We start from the raw sequence: 20,431 nt of genomic DNA, 5'->3' as shown, positions 1-20,431 counted from the left end.
AACAAACTATTGATAAGTGCCAATCAATGCATGTCCGTGCTGATGAGCTACAGATTGTAAATAAGCAATTTAATGCTGTGTCATTTCAACAGAAGTTTTTTCATGGGAAAAGTTTCTCAAGGAAGTGCTCAATGAGTGAGTTCACATGCATTCTGATTAAGGTTTCTGCTATAATTTGAATGTTGAAGGTATCCTAAAGCCTATATGTTAAAGCTGTGGTACCCAGGCTAGTGATATTGCTGTTGGGAGTGGGCCTAGTGGGAGGTCCTTAGGGCATTGCAAGCATGCCTTGCTCCCTAGCTCATGATGTAAGCAGTTTTTTTTCCTATCATGTGTTCCCACAAGATGGGTAGCCTTGCCCAAAGCAATCAGGCCAACAAATCAGGGACTAGAACCTCTAAAACTGTGAGCCAAAATAAGCCCTTTGTTTTTATACGCTGACTACCCAGGTAATGGTATGGTAATGGAATGTTGAAAAATACCTTTTGTAACTTGTCCTGGATACTTATGAAATAGTTCCCAGATAGCCTACTTTGAGGAACACTAATACAGACAGTATGCATTATAAGTATATGATTCTGTTTTTAAATATATTTTTAACTTCATTGTTAGATAATGCCTGGTCCAACTATCTGGTTTGATTATAATTCTTACTGAAACTACTTTTGTCATTTTCTAGACATCAAATGAAACTTCCAAGAATATTTTTAATAATCCCTGTCAATAATATTTTTGGATACATTGAATCATTATTTTCCTTTTCATTCTAATTACTTGAAAATATTCTCTAACAAATATTGAACGTAATTACCAAAGTTACAGAACCACCATGATGTCCTTTAATAGATGAATAGATAAACTGTGGCACATAAGTATCATGGAATATTGTTCAGTGATAAAAAGAAATGAGCTAGAAAACCATGGAAAGACATGGAGGAAACTTGAATTCCTATTACTAAGTGAATGAAGCCAGTCTGATAAGAACACGGACATGCTAAATGATTCCAACATATGACAGTTTGAAATAAAGCAAAACTATGGAGTCAGTGGTTTCCGGGGGCTTGAAGGAAGGGAGTGAGGGGTAAATAGATGGAGAACAGGGGAATTTTAAGGCAGTAAAACTATTCTACATGATATTGTAATGGTGGATACATATCATCATGCATTTATCAAAACCCATATAATATATAATACCAAGAGTGAACCCTAATGCAAACTCTGAGCTTTGATTGATAATAGTGTATAAATATTGATTTGTTGATTTTGTTCTAGTGGTAGTGCATGTTGATGGTGAAGGAAGCTATGGCTGGGGAGGGGACAGGGATTATATGGAACTGAATCTCTATTTATGCTCGATTTTACTGTGAACAAAAAAAATTCTTTCTTAGCCTTTTATTTTGTTGAGATCTTCAACCAACTGAATGAAGCTTATCCACATTATGGAAGGCAATCTGCTTTACATATTCTCCCAATTCAAACGATAATCTGCCAGGCATGGCAGCTAGTCATATGCCTGGCTGTAATCCCAGCTACGGGGGAAGCTGAGGCAGGAAGTTCCCTAGCTTTTCAAGATTAACATGGACAATTTGGCAAGACCCTGTCTCAAAAATAAAAATGGACTGAGAATGTAGCTTGTGGTAAAGCCCTTGCTTTAGCATTATCATGCACAAGACTCTGAATTAATCCTATTACTATGAAAAAAAGTAAAAAGAGTTAAATTTCATTCAGGAACATCCTCACAGACACACCCAGAAATAAAATTTCTGATTATAAATTTTGTATTATCTTAGATATAAAAGAATTAATCCTTTGTCTTTCCTCAGTTTATTTTGTTTCTTTTTTTTTGTTTTGTTTTGGTAAAAGTGAATAAAGAACTACAAAAATGGTTTCCTAAAGAAAAAAAAATACCTGGTGATATCCTGATGCATGTTATCTTTTGGTTCTAGTGTTGAGAAATGAATATCTAAAGATCTCAAACCTTGCTATCTAGAGAAGGAAACAGCAATTACTTTTAGATCTAATTAAAGAAGTTAGAGGGCTGGGGTTTTGGCTCAGTGGTAGAGAGCTTACCTAGCATGTGTGAGGCACTGGATTCAATCCTCAGCACCACATATAAATAAATAAAATAAAGGTATTGTGTCCATCTACAACTAAAAGTATTTTTTTAAAAAAAGAACATAGAAAATAAAGGACACATTCTTCTATGTTTGTTATTAGGCTTGCCCCATCCCCCTAACAGCAAGAATGTCACTGAATCTTTTGGACAGCAAACTAGAAGGTTAGAGGACTAAGGTGGCCTTCTTTACTAGAGATTGTCCAACAAGGCAAAGCAGGTACTGATGGATGTGTGGAAGTATTTTCTGTGCTATAACACTAAGTTCCTGTGACAGTCTGCTCCTAAGAAAATTCTGCTTCTGTTTCATAAATAAGAAATTCCCAGTGAAGCATTATCATAACATAGGTGGGAGGAGGCACAGTGCAGGGACATGATGCATTTGTCATATGTGACATGATTTCATTGCTAGATTGTTTATTGTTGTCTAGCCAAGTCCACATTAGATTCCATTAGGTCGGCATTTGAGATAATATAATACAATTGCTGATTTTTAGAATGGGAGACATGTTTTTCTTTGAATGCTGCAAGAGATGGTTGCTGAAAATAATGGATTCTTATCTTTGTAGTCTAGGCAAAGTTAGATTCAAAAAGCTTTTTGATAAATTGCTTAGAAAAGTCAGTGAAATATGTCCTAATGGTTATTATAAGACAATCTTTTTAGTAGTAGTGAGGACAGTTATTAATTACTCATCACAGACAATATGTGTAGTGGAAGCAAATCTCAAAACTATAATAAAAAGAAATTTGTGCCTTTTACATAACGTATAAAAGTCACCTTAAAGTAGCAAAAATGGGGAGGGAGAAGAAGAAAAAGGAAAGGAGTTGGTACTGGGGAATGAAATTGATTAAATTATGCGAAGCACCTGTGCAAATGTGTTACCATGAATCCCATTATTTTGTATAATCATAATACACTAACAGATATTAAAAAGGCAATGAAAACTCTTTAAATTGTAAAAATTAATGTATTTAATTGACACAATCTTAAAACTTCTATAAAATTATTTTAAACCCGAACTCATTGAAGAGTGCAAAAGAGATATATGTTAAGAGCGAACTTTTATCTTGAAGTAAAATATTTAAGCAGGAGCAGAGTCATTTCAGACTAATCCCCTGATTATGTAAATGTTATAATAAAATTATTTAAAACTTCCTAGTGGGAAATGATGCTGCTGATACAATTATAGGCCAAAACATGAATACTTTTTTAAGCAAGGAAAGAATGATTGTTACTCAAACTGCACAGTCTAAATAAGAAAAGGAAGGGAAGTTGCCACTTATTAAACATTATCTTTATTTACTAGCATCAGTACTAGGTGTATTCATATTCTTTATATAATCTTCTCATGCTACAACTTCACAGATGATGAACTTGAATTTACTCAATGTTGAGTTGTTTGTTTTAGATCACAGGACTGGTGGATGCCAGATTCCAAAGCCCAGCCTAGGTCCACATGCCTCCAAATTCTCTAAACTTTTCATTATATCAGGCAGCATGGAACTCAGAGAACATTCTGTGTAAGGTTGCCATTAGCTGTTGAGTAGCATGAACAGAATATTGTCCCCCCAAAGCTGTTCATACTCCAATCCTTGGAGCCTGTGTTTAAGAACATTGACATGGAGAGATTATCCTGGATTGCACAGCTGATTCCAACATTACCACAAGGTCCTTAAAAGATGGACAAGGGAGTGGAAAGTCAGAGAAGATAGGATGATGGAAGCAGAAGTTGAGGAGATGTGCTTGCTAGCTTGAAGGAAGGCAACATGAATCAAGTGAACTCTTGCTTTGGAAAGAACATGGCCCTATTGACACCTGATTTTAGTCCAGTGAAACCCATTCAACTTTTCACCTCCAGAACTGTAAGATAAAAATTTATGTTGTTTTAAGCCACTAAATTTATGGTTTGATCATGGCAGTAAGGAAACTAATGCAAACACTTTCGTATAGGTAGCTGAAGTGAATTTTCCCTTGATATTTCTGTGAATGTTTGGACATGAATAGGCTCACTATCATTTCTGCAGACCTGACCTCATAGATGCCACCTGAAAACGTAGTGAAATGAGAACAACCATGCATCTCAGATATGACAAGCAATTAAACCATATATAGGAACTATTATATAGGAAATAAGTGGATTCCTTTATCTCAAAACAAGATAGAACAAAGTCAGAAGGATTTGAATATTTGTCATGAAAACTTTATTATATGGTTATGATTGTTATTCTTCTTTTTTGGGGGGTATCAGGGATTGAACTTAGGGGCACTTGAACACTGAGCCACATCCCCAGCCCTATTTTTTGTATTTTATTTAAAAGAGACAGGGTATCACTGAATTGTTTAGCACCTCGCTTTTGGTGAGGCTGGTTTCGAATTCGAGATCCTCCTGTCTCAGCTTCCCGAGCTGCTGGGATTACAGGCATGAGCCACCACACTGGGCATGATTGTTATTTTACTGTTTCTTTTTTTTTTCCTTAGCATCATAATTGCAAAGGATCCTCCATTTTAGTATTTCAGCTTTGCCTTGTTAATAACAGAGATAAGTATGCCTCAGAGCACTTGGTCAGTGAGTTTTGTAACCTTAAACAGTGGAAATCCAATGGCATGTAATTTTGTGAGAAAAGGATACTTACATTTCCTAGCCTTTAAATAGTGAAATGAAGCAAGTTCTCTTAAAATAAACATTACATGTTCGGTTGGGAAAACATTCCTGGTACTTTATAGGGAGAAGATTTATAAAGTTGCATGTTGTAGAAGATACAGATTTCATTATCCAGCATTATTTCAGCTGTATCAGGAAAATACAATGAGCTAGGGTTGTGGTTGTCTTGTTTGAATTTTCTTTTTTATGGTTGTCTTGTTTGAATTTTCTTTGTATTTTAATTTGGCACATTGCCTTAGGAAACTCACTTAGTTTTCATGACCTGGTTTGTTTGTTTGTAAAATCTAGATAATAGTACCTGCTCTGTTATCTCATCTTTAAAAAAATCTCCTAAACCCTGTATGATGGCACTCGCCTGTAATCCCAGCGATTCTGGAGGCTGGGGCAGGAGGATTACAAATTTAAGATCAGCCGTAGCAACATAGTGACACCCTGTCTCAAAAATAAAAAATAAAAGGGGCAAGTGCCCCTGGGTTCAATCCATGGTGCCACATAGATAGATAAATAGATAGATAAATAAATAAATAAACAGACTACTGAGACCATATAAGTGGCAGAGCTTAAGAAGAATAAAAATTGTTACAGTGGTATTTGGTGGTGTTTTGTTATGGATAAGAAAGTCTGAAGCTCTCTCTGCAATATATGTCTTCAGATCTAACAGTAAAAGACCCAGTTAGGCCTTTTGAGTCCATGGAATGATAAAGTAAAAGTTTGTAAACAACCTAAGCAGGGCTGGAGATATAACTCACTTAGTAGAATGCTTGTGTCACATGCACAAGGCATGCATAAGGCCCTGGGTTCAAACCCCAGCACCACCAAAAAAAAAAAAAAGTATAAACAACCTAAGTACTTATTAAGATGCTGTTCAAACTTTGGATGTAAGTTCCACAAATATCTTTACTCAGAATTTATATTAACTTTTCAGTGTTTCCGGAGCTGAAATGTTATCAACTACTGAGGCAAAAGAATAAAACACATACCATGGGAATAAAGCCAACTTTGCAACTTACTGGGCCTTGCTAAATTCCATTATTTCCCTTCTTAACACCGAAAATATTTGCCAAAATGATGAGACGTTATTTTATAAATTGTCATAAAGCTTAAACATGAAAACTAAGCATCACTGCAGTAGCTTCTCAAGTGTGGGTGTTGGTGCACCCCTGATGCAGATCAGCCCCCCATCAGTTATTGATTGAAAATGAATTTGCTGATACTGTGTACCAAGAAGCAGAATGGCATTTTTCTTAAAATTGCAGAATAACCTTAGCAGTATATCATAGAAGAGCCCAAGGGAAAGTTGTTATTAAATGAAAGTTTTGCTCTTGTTTTCATTCCTTTGCCAACACACACCCTCATGGGGAGTGAGCTCTCTGCCCACAGGTTTTTTGCATGTTACTTGCCATCTGGCTATTTCTAAGACCCTTTATATATCTCTCTTTTTGTTTTACTTTTCCCATTCCTTCTTTCCTTGCTTCATTTTTCTTTTGTCTTTTCTCTACTGATTTTCTTCCTAAATGTCTCTCTCTAAATAATAAATTACAATTTTGGCTTTATATTGAACAAACTTTGAATCCTCTGCTTATAATTTCTAAAGTAAACAGGGAACCTTTTAAGTGTTTCTTAGACAAAACCCCAAAAGAATAAAATAAACTTTAATAATGTAGGTTCTTTGGATTTTTTTTTTTTTGACTAGAGAATTGTCTTTTTAACCTTTGTAAGAGACCTTGATATAGAAGCAATAGTCTTCATACCTAATTCTCCTAAAAATACCTAGATTGATGTTTTTCATCTTGGTACTTTAATGATAATTAGCTTAAATATTATAATTTTTTCATGGTGGCTGAGGATATTTTAGTTAAGAGAAATAAACCATTTTAAAATAATTTTGTTCATTTTACATAAGTGATACAATAAAACATTGACATGTGATTAATTATGCATGATGCTAAAACTATTCTGATGAAATGTAACCTTTCTTTAAGATTCAAAAACCATCTGACTTTTTACCTGCTTTAGGGTATCTATACATATTTCAGTTCTCACTTTATGTTGCCATGAAGGAAAAAGTAAACATAAGATTTCTACTTTTTGTATTCTAGATATATAGGAATTGACTTTTTATCCTTTTTTTCTTTTTTTGTCAAACTCAAGAATAATTGGCCTTTTATGATGAAGATATGTATATATTGTAAGCAGTCTATCAGAAAGGACTGAAAATGAAATTTATTGGTAATTGGAAGCATATAGTGAAATACACTGTTAAGACTGACAGGAACTCTATTATAAAATTGACTGGAAATTATAAGCTCCGTATTTCAGACTAAATAACAGGGACTAACATAACAGGGAAGTGAGTAGGGAATAATGTTTATTTATTCAAGTGCTAATATATCAATATCAGAATAAAAATTAATTAGAAATTTTTATCTAGAACTGTAAATATAACTTCACTGGCACTATTACTGGGGTTTGAAGGAAAATAATTCATTGACTTTTGATTAAATTTCTATTATTGTTAGGGGACAGATGTGAATGGTGGGAATACAAGATTAAGGCAATAATTCTATAAAACTTGTGTACTATGCAAACACCACATACTTTTTTTTCCAAGAAGCAATTTACCTGCAGCCCTGCTTGGCAAAAGAGCAAGGTTTTCATCCTAAAAAAATAGCTGAAAAGAAATAAGAATAAAAACAGGCATTTTATCCTGCTCATGAAATATTAGAAACAAAAAATTCAATGTGGATCAAATATTTTTATACTATTTATTAAAAATTAATTATTTAAATAGACTTTGATCAAATTGTTAAAGAATCACAAAAGAAAAATACAATATAAGAAGTGATGGTGACATTTAAAGATGAAGAAAAACTTGTCATCAGAAATACTATAGAAATTCTATATCAATAATATTCAAAACTTTGGTAAACAGCTTTCTAGGAAAATATAAATTAGGCCCCCCAAAAAAGAAAAAAATTTAGAAATGAAGGTAGTAAAGTAGTTATACATCTGTCATAAAGGAAATGGGATCAATATTTTTCTTGCTAATACTACCAGCTCTTAACTTAGTTGTTGTTTCCCATTCTAAAGTCTAGAAGAAGACAGAAAATCAAACACCTAGGTAAACTGTGGAGCCAAGCTAGATGCCCTTCAGTGGAAGAGTGGGAAAAAAAATGTGGCATATATACACAATGGAATTTTACTCAGCAATAAAATAGAATAAAATCATGGCATTTGCAGGTAAATGGATGGTGTTGGAGAAGATAATGCTAAGTCAAGTTAGCCAATCCTCCCCCTCCAAAATGCCAAATGTTTTCTCTGATATAAAGAGGCTGATTCGTAGTGGGGTAGGAAGGGGGAGCATGAGAGGATTAGATGAATTCTAGATAGGGCAGAGGGGTGGGAAGGAATGGGAGAGAGCAGGGGATTAGCAAGGATGGTGGAATATGATAGACATCATTATCCAAAGTACATGTATGAAGACACAAATTAGTGTCAACATACTTTATTTTCAACCAGAGATATGAAAAATTGTGCTGTATATGTGTAATAAGAATTGTAATGCATTCTGCTGTCATTTATTTTTTAAAAAAATCAATAAAAATATATAGAAAAAATTAAAAAAAGAAATCATTCAACTTTATTTTATAAGGCTAGCATAATTCTGTTACCAAATACAAGGGTAGCAAATGAAATAGATCCACATCTCATTATTAATATAGATAAAAAAGTTGCAAATAAAACATAGGAAATCAATAATCTGTTTCTACTCCTAATTTCTTTCTTGACTCACAAGAATTGCAGGTATTTCCTATACCCTTAAACACTTTTTTCACTTGGCTCTTGGGACTCCATATTCTGCCAACTTTCCTCCTACTCACTGGATACTCCTTCTCAATCTTCTTTGCTGGTTTTGCCTCATCTCTTCATCTTTTTAAAGTAGGAGTAGGCCAGGCTCAGTCCTTGCATTTCTGTCTAAACCAGCTATCGTGGTGATCCCATGTTGCCCCATGACTTTCTCTCTGTCATGATATCCATATGAAATCCAACATCATGGCATGTTAGAGTTCTCCAGATAAATAGAGCAGTTGGGAGGAAAAGAGATTTATTATAACAAATTGGCTCACTTGATTATGGGGATACAAGATCTGCTGTTGGCAAGCTGGTGACCCAGGAGATCCACAGAGGTAGTTTCAGTGAGAGAGCCAGCAGACTTGAGATCCAAGAAGAGCTGATATTTCAGTTCAAGCCTAAAGGTGGGAAAAAAACTCATGTCTCTGACCAAAGGCAGATAGGCAAAAGGAATCCCCTCTTACTCAGATATTTTGTTCTAGTCAGGCCCAAACTGACTGAATGAGGCCCATTTACATTGGGGACATCCATTTCTTTTATTTAGATTACCAATTAAAATGTTAATCTCATCCTGAAATACACTCCTAGAAACACCCAGAATAATGGTGTACCAAGTGTCAAGTACCCTGTGGTCCAAGCAAGTTGGCACATAAAATTAACTATCAGATATGATAACTCACAAATTTATATTTCCATAATGGACCTTCCCCTAAAACCCAGAGCTTGTATATCTAGCAGCCTGTTCATCATGTCTTAATGTTTTAAGAGGCAACACAAACTCCCCGTTCCTGTCACAAAACTGCTGTACAGTTTTCTCCATTTTTAGTTAATGGCAACTCTATATTTAATGCAGGGCCCAAATATGTGCATCATCCTTGACTCCTTTCTCTTGCATCCAAACTGCCAGCAAAGTCCTATGGCTCTACCTTCAAAATATATCCAGACTTCAACTATTTATACTACTACCACTCTGATCTAAATCACCATCATCTTTTGCCTGGAGTTTTGCGGAATCCTGCTTTGTCTTCCAACTTCAAGCCTTGATCCCTTACAGTCTATTTTATTACTGCAGCCCCAGTGGTTCTACTGAAGATACAATTCAGATTATATTACTTCTGCTCAACATGTTTCAGTGTCTACTGTCACCCAGAGTGAGGCCAGTCCCTCCCACCACTCTTGCCTTCCCTTCCTCTCTAGTCACACTGGTTGTCTCTATTCCTAGGATATGCCTGGTGCTCCCTCACCTGAGGATCTTTGCACAGCTGTTTTCTCTGCCGGTAATTATTCTTCTGCTAGATAGACACATGACTTGCTCTTTGGTCCTCTTTAGATCTTTGCTGAAATATTACCTTTTCAGAAGGTAAGATTTTAATCTTATCTGTAATAACCTAAAATTTAAAGAAGACTACAACTATGGATTACTTGTTTAACAACAACAAGAAAATAGTAAGGACAAAAAAAGCCAATATTTAGTTTTAAAAACACTTTTTAAAACTGCTCAGGAAAATTTCATACCTCTCTGAGATTTTTGGATCATATTTATTGAGCAGTGACAACATCCCTGGATCTACATATAGGACTGTAGGTCGAAAGTTGATTCGTGCCACCCATTTGTTTCAGCTTTCAAATGAAAAAGTGATTTTCCTTAAAACAAATTCTGTTTTTGTTGTTATCAATATAGATCTCTCTGAATAATAGCTGCCATGGATGGGGAGCAGAAGGGCGGAGGAACTACAGTTCCAATTTTCTTTAGTGCTATTTTCTTTCTGCATGTAAGGATATGACTTTACTGATGCTGATCCAGGAGATGATTTCCATTTCCCAACATAGAACCTCTTAGATTCTTAGTGGAGACCTACTGCCCAAAAGGAGATTAAGTGCCTAATTCCAAAAACTTGTGACCCAGTGGGCCTTTGCTGTTTTCTCCAGTCCAGATCCAGTTAGCCTAGTCTTGCATGAAGCCACTAGGGAGTTGCGGGCAGGAAAATCTGGACAAGAGTCCTTGGTAATTAGTTAAGGACGAATGTAGTCGTCCTTTTCTTCAACTTTCAGCTCTCTTGAAATATTTGATACTGGTTCACAAGAGGGAGCTAGTGTTGTAATAGACTTGTCTTTTCTTAAGGCAATTATAACTTAAAAAAAAAATCATAGCTGGATGTGGTAGTGCATACCTGTAATCCCAGCAGCTCAGGAGGCTGAGACAGCAGGATCGTGAATTCAAAGCCAGCCTCAGCAAAAGCGAGGTGCTAAGCAATTCAATGAGACCCTGTCTCTAAATAAAATAAAAAATAGGGCTGGTGATGTGGCTCAGTGGTCAAGTGCCCCTGAGTTCAATCCCCAGTATCACCGCCCCCCCAAAAAAAAATCATGAAAAAGCATAGTTCTAAGGAACTGTAGAAATTGAACAACAACAACAACAAAAATCACCCAATGTTAATAATGTGCTCAATTTCTTACCTAAGTCATAATAGACCATTGTTTATGAGTAGAAGTTGAAATTCTACAACTTGTATCTGATGATTAATCAGTATCTACCAAGAAGAGGCCTCAAGGAATAGTTTTTAAAGTTATCCAGAAAAAAAAAATAGTACCATTGGTTATGGCCTTGACATTCAACAAAGTCAATTTAAGCAGTCAATCTAACATTTTATAGACAGTCTATTACAAAGCCGCACACTCGGTGGCTGTTGGATAAGCATTAATTGTCTGGCTGACAATAAACAGCTACATATCTGCTGCTCTATTCGCTGCACACAGTAGAAGAATTGTGAGAAGGCTGACTTAGGGTGTACTATGGGACAAAACCTTATGAGCACCAAGAGGGGTGTGTATGTGTGTGTGTGTTTAATAGCTTCATAATTTCCTTTTAAAACTGAGTGCATTCATTAAAAATGGAGCTCCTTTTGTAAAGTACCAGTTGATAGTGATAGTGGTCAAATGATATTTCCTGTTTAAATAGAAAGCTAAGAGCCACTGTCACATTCCTTTTCTAAACTATTTGAGTCAGTGCCAGAGAAATCATTAACGTTTCTGAGCCAGATGACTATTATTTTCATTATTGTGTTTATAATTCACTGTATTCAGTATAGTGAATGGAGAGTGGTGAACTCTGGTCTGCATTTCATTCCTTTATTGAATCTGATTCATTTCTACTGAATACAACAAGTATGAAGCTAGACAAATATTTGTAAAGATATCACAATAGCTAACATTTTGTATCATTTATAATATGCTAGTATTGTGCTGTCCTTTTTATGTATTTGCTTCAAATGTGCATGGGAAGATTATTTCATATCTTTTTAATGCTTTTTAAATTATAACTTTCACAGTGTTTTATTTAAAATAAAAATTCCCTCTTGCTTATTTGCTCTCATATATACAGTTCACCTCAGCTTCATCTGAAAGAACATGTTTGAAGGATAATAAAGCTGATGAAATTTTAAAACTTCAAAATTAAGTATTGAGCGAAGGCAGATGTTTTATAAAAGAGAGGCAAAGACAGCTGATCATGTGAACCCGATGAGTAATTATTGGGATCTGTAGATGTGTCACAATTTTGTTTACCATCCTTGTAAAAAAAAAAAAAAAACAGATTCAGAATGAATTGTCCATACTGTGGGATGATCCGGCTGCTTCTTGAATCAATTGCTTTTAATTAGCCTGTCTGTTGATTGGATTCTGGGCTTGCATGCCTGGATTCCTGAAAAATTGAGTTAACAGTATTCTTTTCAAAGAGATTTGACTCTAAAGTGATGAGAGATTTTCATATCACATCATTCGTATCACATTGTGATTGCAATACTTCTAATAGATGCCTTCGGATTCAGTTACAATCCATGAGAATTAGTCAGCCTCATGTGAGATTCCAGTAATAGGTGATAATAATGCAGTGTCCAGTGAGACAGTGAATATTCATCCTTTTGAGGTCAATGGTGTGGGAAGAAGCTGGAGAGAAGTTGTCTGTAAATCTAAATACCATCTAATGTCTGTCTTTTTCTTTGAAATGAAGGACCTACTAGTTTCCCAGTTTATCCAAATGTTCTTGAGAGGGAGAAACAAAAGTAGACTCTGAAGACCTTGGCAAAGTATGTGGGTTCAAGTCCTGACTATCCCACTTACCAGCTTTATCACCTGGGCCAGTTGCTAAACTTTACAGGTTCTCAGTTTCCTCACATTTGAGGGGGTGATAATAGTACGTACTTGTAGAGTTCTGAGGATAAACATTTAATACAAGTAGGACTGTGACAGTGGGGGCTGGCATGGCATGCAGTAAAGTCTGAGCAAACATGAGTTACTATTGTCTTGTTATTATTACCAAAGTACAACTCCAATGAAGTACTAAAGGAAAAAGGCTTTTTTCCTAATGATTGAACAAAGGTCATTTCACTCAAATGAAAATAAAGATCTAGATGGATGACATGAATGTATGAATGTATAAAATTTATAAAGTATATTTATTTGTACATAAATTTTTAGAAACAAATTTCATATATATATATATATATATATATATATATATATACACACACACACACACACACACACACACATTTTAATAAGATCAAAAGAAACTCTTCACATGGTTATCTTTTTTAGAGGTACTTTAACTATTGTGGATTGTTGGTAAAAACTCATACTCATTTTGTAAGGTGCAAAGAATTTGCCTCAGCCTACATCTAATATGTTTGCAGAAAAAGTGTACTTGAACACTTGGGAAAACTTGAATACTTCATATTTGTTGAGCTGGCCTGTTTTGCCTTAGATTAGGAAGGTTCCAGTGAAATGAAATGGTTGCTTAGCAACTAATGGAGTTAGATGAAACAGTCTGTTAGCCATGCTCTCGCCCTCATCTGGGAGTATGCCTAGTAATGGGAAAGAGACTTCAGTGTGTGTCACCTGACTCACAGCTGTCAAACCAAAGTGACAGGGAAGTGAAATATGAAAGAGACATTCCACAGCTGGGTGGGGCACCTGTGTGTATTTGTATATACCTTATTTTATTTATTTTTATTTTTAAATTTTTTTTAGTTGTAGACCGACATACTAACTTTATTTTATTTATTTTTGTATGTGGTGCTGAAGATCAATCCAGTCCCTCAGACATGCTAGGCAAGCACTCTACCACTGACCCACAATCCCAGCCCTAAACCATATTTTATGTTAGAATGTTGAAGAAAAAAGATTTTAAAAGAGCAAATTAAAAATAAGATAAGGGCTGTTGAAAGTTTGGGTTAAAATTAACTTTTAACTTACATTACATTTTAAGAGAGTAAAATAATCAAAATAATTGAGGAAGTTCCATAGTGTTATCTTCAATATTCTTGCAAAAAGTTCTCTACAGAAAAAAGGGTAATGGATTTTGTAGATGACATTGTGAATTCTAGGACATAAACTGTGTTTTAGTGCTTCTTTGCTCAGGGTCCCTGTTTATACCCATGAGGAATATTATAACTAGATGCTGACCACTGTCACGTGAGCTGGGTGTGGCCTCATAGCCCTCAATCCAGGAATCATTACAAATATCAGACTGGACAGGCAAGAAACTTCCATGCCATTCTTTATACGAAACTGAAATTTTTTTAAACTTCTACTTTTTTAATTTCATAGGGATGTTTTAAGTGATTTGTGTCAAAAGCAGCTTTCAGGCAGCCACATGAAATTCCTCTTCAGGAAAATGTGATAAGAAGGAAATGGAGCAGAGAAAATCAACCAAAGTAATTGGGGAAAAAGGGATGGTGTGAAGGATTTGCCTGAAGATTCTTGTCATTGGTACCGTCCAAGAACATAGGACAACTACTTTTTCAGAGATCATGCATTTGAAACTATGAACCTTTTTAAAAATAAGCTTTATTTTAGAAGCAGTACTTGCCCCCACCCCATGAATCTAGGGACCAGTTCTTCCTTACTAAAATTTGGACTCAAGCCTTCTGCTCAGATTATAGCATTTCTAGCATTGGCTTCAAACACTAATAATTTTATTTATTTTTATTTGTTTTGAATTTTTAAAATTTCTGTTCTTTTTAGTTATACATGACAGTAGATTATAATTTGACTTATTTATACAAACATGGAGTACATCTTATTCTAACTAGGATCCCAGTCTTGTGGTTGTTCAAAGACCACAAGAGATTGATGATACAGAGATCCACTGTGATGTATTTATATGTGTACATAGGAAAGTTACATCTGAATCTTTACACTTGTCCTTTCTATTCCTGTATCCCCTCCCTTCCTTTCATTCCTCTATAACCTATGGAACTTCTATTCTCCCCCACCCTTTGTTGTGTGTTAGCCTCCCACATATCAGAGAGAACATTCAACCTTTGGTTTTTTGCATAAATATTTTTGACTCAGAATTTGGAGTTGATGTTCTTTACAGTGGGAGATTTAAGAGCTGTTACCAGATATCTGAAGGGTTGTTGAGAAGACAAGAGAATAAACTTAATGACCTTCTTCTAGGAACCAGAGGAGAGAGTTATCAAGAGGGTAATATGATTCAATATTATGAAAGTTTTACTAATCCTTGTCCAGCAAGAGACAGCCTGATACGCAAATTTATTGGGTATCTCATCATTCTAAACACTCAAATATGCAGAGAGTTCTACAAGGAGTGGTGGATCATACCAAAGAGGAGGAGAATTCTAAAGAGACAAAGGATAAGCCATAATGGTACTTATCCTTTTCGAAGGCTCATTATCACCATGTGGTTAATTTAGGAAACAACTGTATCAAGAGCAAAGATGTGAAATGCTGCTAGTCCTTTGAATACACAAGCAGATCTTTAAATATATTTAAAGATCTTATTTGTAGCATGATTTTTAACATATAAGGTAGGTTTTTCTTTATATAGTTGAGGTGAGGGGAAGTTGGTATTTTAGTGATACTAAGTTTAATTGCCTAATTTTATTTATGATAATATAATTTTACTAATTTAGTTTGTCTTATGATATTTTCTTCCCTGAGAATATTACTCTACTGTTTGAGGAACAATGAAAACAGTTATAAATATATAGGAGGAAACCCCCCACTAACCAAATATCCCTACTCTGTCAGGCCATTAATCCTCCCAGATTGTTATGGTTTGGATGCCAGGTGTCCTCCAGAAGCTCTTGTTTCATGCAGGAGAAGAAATGATCAGATTATGAGAGTCATAACCTATTCACCGGATTAATCCATTTGATGGATTAATAATTTGAATGTATTACTGTATGGTAGATATAGGCAGGTGGTATGTGGTTGGAGGAAATGGGGCTTGGGGATTATTATATATTTTGTTTCTGATTCCTTGTACTTTCTTTCTCTTTCTGTTTGTCATGAGTTGAGAAGTTTTCCTCCACAATGCCCTTCCACCATGGTGTTCTGCCTTAACTCAGGCCCAGAGCAATGGTGGTGACTGACCATGGACTAAACCTCTGAAACCCTAAGCCAAAATAAACTTCTTTTCTTCCAAATTGTTCTGGTCAGATATTTGGTCACAGTGACAAAAAAAAAAAAAAAAAAACTGACTAAAACACAGATGCACTGGGTTGCTTCTGCATGCGTGTGATAAAGGAGGTAAATAGTCTACTGCAGTTGTGGTCAGAAACATTTCTCTCCCTTCTAGAAGGGAAAATGGCTATTACAGTTAACTGAGATTACATTTACTGAGATTTCCAACCCATTCTGTATGTGAGCTATAACCAAATGCAATAAACTACAGTCGCCATTAACACCAAATTGAGCTAAACGTAATGTTTGTTGATTTGGAAGTTAGTGCAAATCTGTCATGCCTTGGTGCCCATTGTAAACATCACTAATTATATAACACTGAGCATGGAAAGATGGATCCGCTGAAGTCATTGCAAATTGCTCTTTTCAATGACTTCCCTAAGTATGTCTGTTTATTTTCATTTAACTCTCTAACAATCATAAAAAATAAGGATTGAGCTCAATGGTAGAGCTCTTGCCTAGCATGCATGAGACCCTGGGTTATCCCCAGCATCAATCAATCAATCAATCAATCAATAAGAATGGAATATGCTCCCAAAACAATCCAGGTAATTTATCTGTAATTTTATTTGTATTCCTGATAAAATGGAATTCACAGAACATCTTGCCTACATAGTGTTAACACCAAAGCTATATATAACTTACCAGGTAAAAAAACATTTCAGCAACTTTGAGTACCTAAAATATCTTTCAGCTGCCATTTTACTTATCATTGACGAGGTAATAGAATCTCAACTGGTCAATTTTGTGGCCTAATGTACCAACTTAAATGGGGTTTTAGATCATTTTGTGTCTACCTGACAACTAGCATAACCCAAGAAAACTTAATTCATGTTCTGTGATTTTAGGAATCCTTTTATGTCATTTCTTTGTGAAATAAAGGAGAAATAACATCATAAATCTCTGGTCAGCATTTAAAGTGGATTGTATTCTCACAAATTGGGTTTTCAATGAGAAAGATTTGTGGTGGTGGCAGCACATTATCAGCCAAGAGTAAGCTGTGATGACTGTAAATCTCAGCCTGGCCAAGGTTCCCCCAAAGACAAAACAGTGTGAACCCAGAGGAGTCTGTGCTAAGCTTTCATTTTTCTAAGCAGAACCTTATCCTAGGCTTTGGCAGAATGTTGTGGCTTGATAGAAGACATGGCCATATGTTCTTCTTCTTCTTCTTCTTCTCCTCTTTTTTCATTTCCTAAATGGCTGAGCCTTAAACTCACTTGTTTCTGAAGTATTTTCTTATGGTAGATCCTCTATTTAACTATGGTTTTTATATTCCAACATCTAAAATATGCTACATGCAGAAATGCTTTTCTATATAGAACTAATTATTTGTGTTTATGACACTGTAGAACAGCAGGCCATCATCTGTAGATGAGTTTTTGAAGAGGATGTTAGCTTGCTCATTCACTCTCACCTGTATTTATTGCATGCATGTGATGCTAAGGTTTGGAACACAACAGCAAGGAAATAAGATGTAGTATTTGCCTTCATGGAACTATTAGTTTACCTTTTCAAGAAATTTGATGCTTAAATATAGCACTATTGGTGTTATTGCTGCTTTTGCTATCAAAGGAGGCTTTGTCCTTGTCCTCCCCTGTGGGCGCTAGTAGTCCTCTAGACATTGTTTCTCAAGCCTGGGTAGCCTAGGCAACTTGGTGTTTCACTGTGCCAAATGGCCAGGTTCTTCTTTATCCAACGAAGTGTTCCTAATTGAGGTGCCTTGTACATGTATTCAACCCAAGACTTTGACCTTGATTTAATAATTATATATTTTATCCCTAAATGAACTAATTATCTAATTTTTAAAAATTATAAGCTTTAAATTTGTAGTACTAAATTTCTAATGTGATATTAAAATGGAAGTTCTATTTTTATAGAAATGGTGGTGACAATTTTTTGGGATAGAGTAATTTCATAAGGTTAAGGGTATGGTCACAGTGACAAAAAATAAATGTCTAATACCACTGGATAGACTGGGTTACTTCTGCATGTGTGTGATAAAGAAGGTAAATAGTTTGTTCAAATGTGGTCATAACAATCATAAAAGGTGAGGGTTGGGCTGAGTATGCATCAAAAGGAAGTATGCAGCAAAAGTAAATTCCTGCAGCGATGGATAGGGGTTTTGAGTGGGACTGTCATTGGGAAAATATCTGAAAGACATGGATTTGGGTTGTGTTTGGATGGAGGGTGTTGTTTCTCAGCTCTAATTTTAAATAGATCAAAGGAGACATGTATCTAAACCTTAAGACAAACTTGTGAAGTTAGTAATTCTCCCCATTTCACAAATAAGAGAGCCAAGGTTCAGAGAAATTAACAAATCAGCCAGAGGTCACGTGTTCAAGGTAAATTGTCCACAGTGACAAATAGACTTTAAAACCAGGATCTGAATCAGATGTGTCTTCTTACATAGTTCTGAATATTAAAAATGAAAAAAGTTTTTAAAAGGCAGTTGTTTTGAAATACACAAATAATGTATGTTCATTGCAATGATCCAAATAATAATTTATGTAAATAGGATAAAATAATAGTCTCTTTGCCTGCCCACAATCATACCCTATAATACAACAATTATAGAAAAAATTGTTTGATTATATTGATAGAACACAATTACCCACTTGCTTATATAAACATGTGCAAATATACTTGTACCTTATTTAAGGAATTGAGTCTTCTGTTCAACTCTACTAATCCAGGCTTCAAGTTCCATAGTTCACATACCTCTGATCATCAGTAATCTTTGCCGGTATTTCTCTGGTTACATCAATATCACAAGCCTCTGAAGATCAATATTCTATGCCAGTATTGCTCTGATTACTTTTGAAAGATACTAGGAAATCCTAAAAACTCACTTGGTAATCTGTTCCATTTTTTAACCTTTGATCTCAGGGATTTTTTCCATTTCATTAACTCTGGTAATTCTTGGGCAGTCTGAGCCATTTCTGTCCAGCTCTGCATATGGATGGATGGAGAGCAGCTGGCCTCTGCATCCAGTGCAATTACAAATTTGAAGATCTGAAAAAAAGTAAATTAGTGTGGTGAATACTGAAAACTTAGCCACCCATATAATAAAAAGCAGACATTGAAAATGACTGAAATTTCCTTTGAAATGGTTATAAAAAGTCTAGAAGCAAATTCAGAATTAAACAATTCGGAAGATTTTTCTTAAGTTGTGATCTGTGCTTGTTCATTTTGGAATTTCTTCTAGAAATGCAAAAGCAGAATCTCTTAAACTCTAAAGACAATTTCTTATTAGCATTTTTTACTTATAACCACACTTGATTTCTAATATTTTCCTAATGCATCAATTCTTAAACTAGGGAATACATAAAAGAAACTTCATTTCATTTCAATGTTACTAAACACATATATTAACTAAGAACTTGACATATCAGGCACTATACTGCTATTGTACCCACCACAAATTGAGGATTCTGTGACTTCAAATCCAAGATTTTTTTCAGCTTTATTCACATATAATCAACAAATAAAAATTGTGTGTGTGTGTGTTTATGTATATATATCACGTATATCTCAAGTTTGCAACTCGGGGTTTTCATATATGTATACATTGTGAAATAATCACATTAAGCTAAATAACATAATCATCACCTCATATAATTACAATTTTCTTTCTCCCTCTCTCCTTCTCTTTTGTAGTGGAAAAATGTATACTTTTAGCAAATTTTAAGTATATAGTACAGTATTGTTAACTATAGAGACATTGCTGTACATTAGGTCTCCAGAACTTATTTATCTTGCATTAACAGGCACTTTACTCCTTTTGAGTGACATTCCCCATTTCCTCTTCCTCCTAGCCTATGGTAAGCCCTATTCTGCCCTCTGCACCTGAGTTTGACTATTATAGATTCCATATATGTGTACTTGTCTTTCTGTGTCTGGCTTATTTTACCTAATATAATATCCTCGAGGTTCATCCATGTTGTTGCAAATGGCGTGATTTCCTTCTTTTTTAAGGATTTCTCTTTATGTGCATATGAGCATGTATGTATTCTCTTTATCCACATTCTCTTTAATCACTTGTCTGATGAATACTTAGGTTGTTTCCACACCTTAGCTATTATGAATAATGCTGCAATGGACTTGGGTATACAGATATGTGTTTAGGATACTGATTTCATTTCATTTGTGTATAAATTAGTTCCATCTGATCTATGGGTAATATATTCCAAGACTAGATACCCGAGTCCACAGGTAGTACCAAATTCTACATGTACTCTATTTTTTACTGTTTATATATAACGATGATAAAGTTTAATTTATAAATTAGGCACAATAAAAAATAAAAAACAATAAA

The 20,431-nt window shown here is 35.0% G+C and overlaps 1 protein-coding gene across 3 annotated transcripts in view; it reads left to right on the top strand.

The window, feature by feature from the left end:
- Klhl32 (kelch like family member 32) overlaps positions 1–20,431 on the top strand; it is a 200,905-nt gene that overhangs the window by 68,167 nt on the left and 112,307 nt on the right. The gene's annotated exons all lie outside the window — the stretch shown is intronic.

Source organism: Marmota flaviventris, chromosome 6, assembly GCF_047511675.1.
Source record: "Marmota flaviventris isolate mMarFla1 chromosome 6, mMarFla1.hap1, whole genome shotgun sequence".
Taxonomy (NCBI): Eukaryota; Metazoa; Chordata; class Mammalia; order Rodentia; family Sciuridae; genus Marmota; species Marmota flaviventris.
This window is presented reverse-complemented; position numbering and strand designations above follow the sequence as displayed.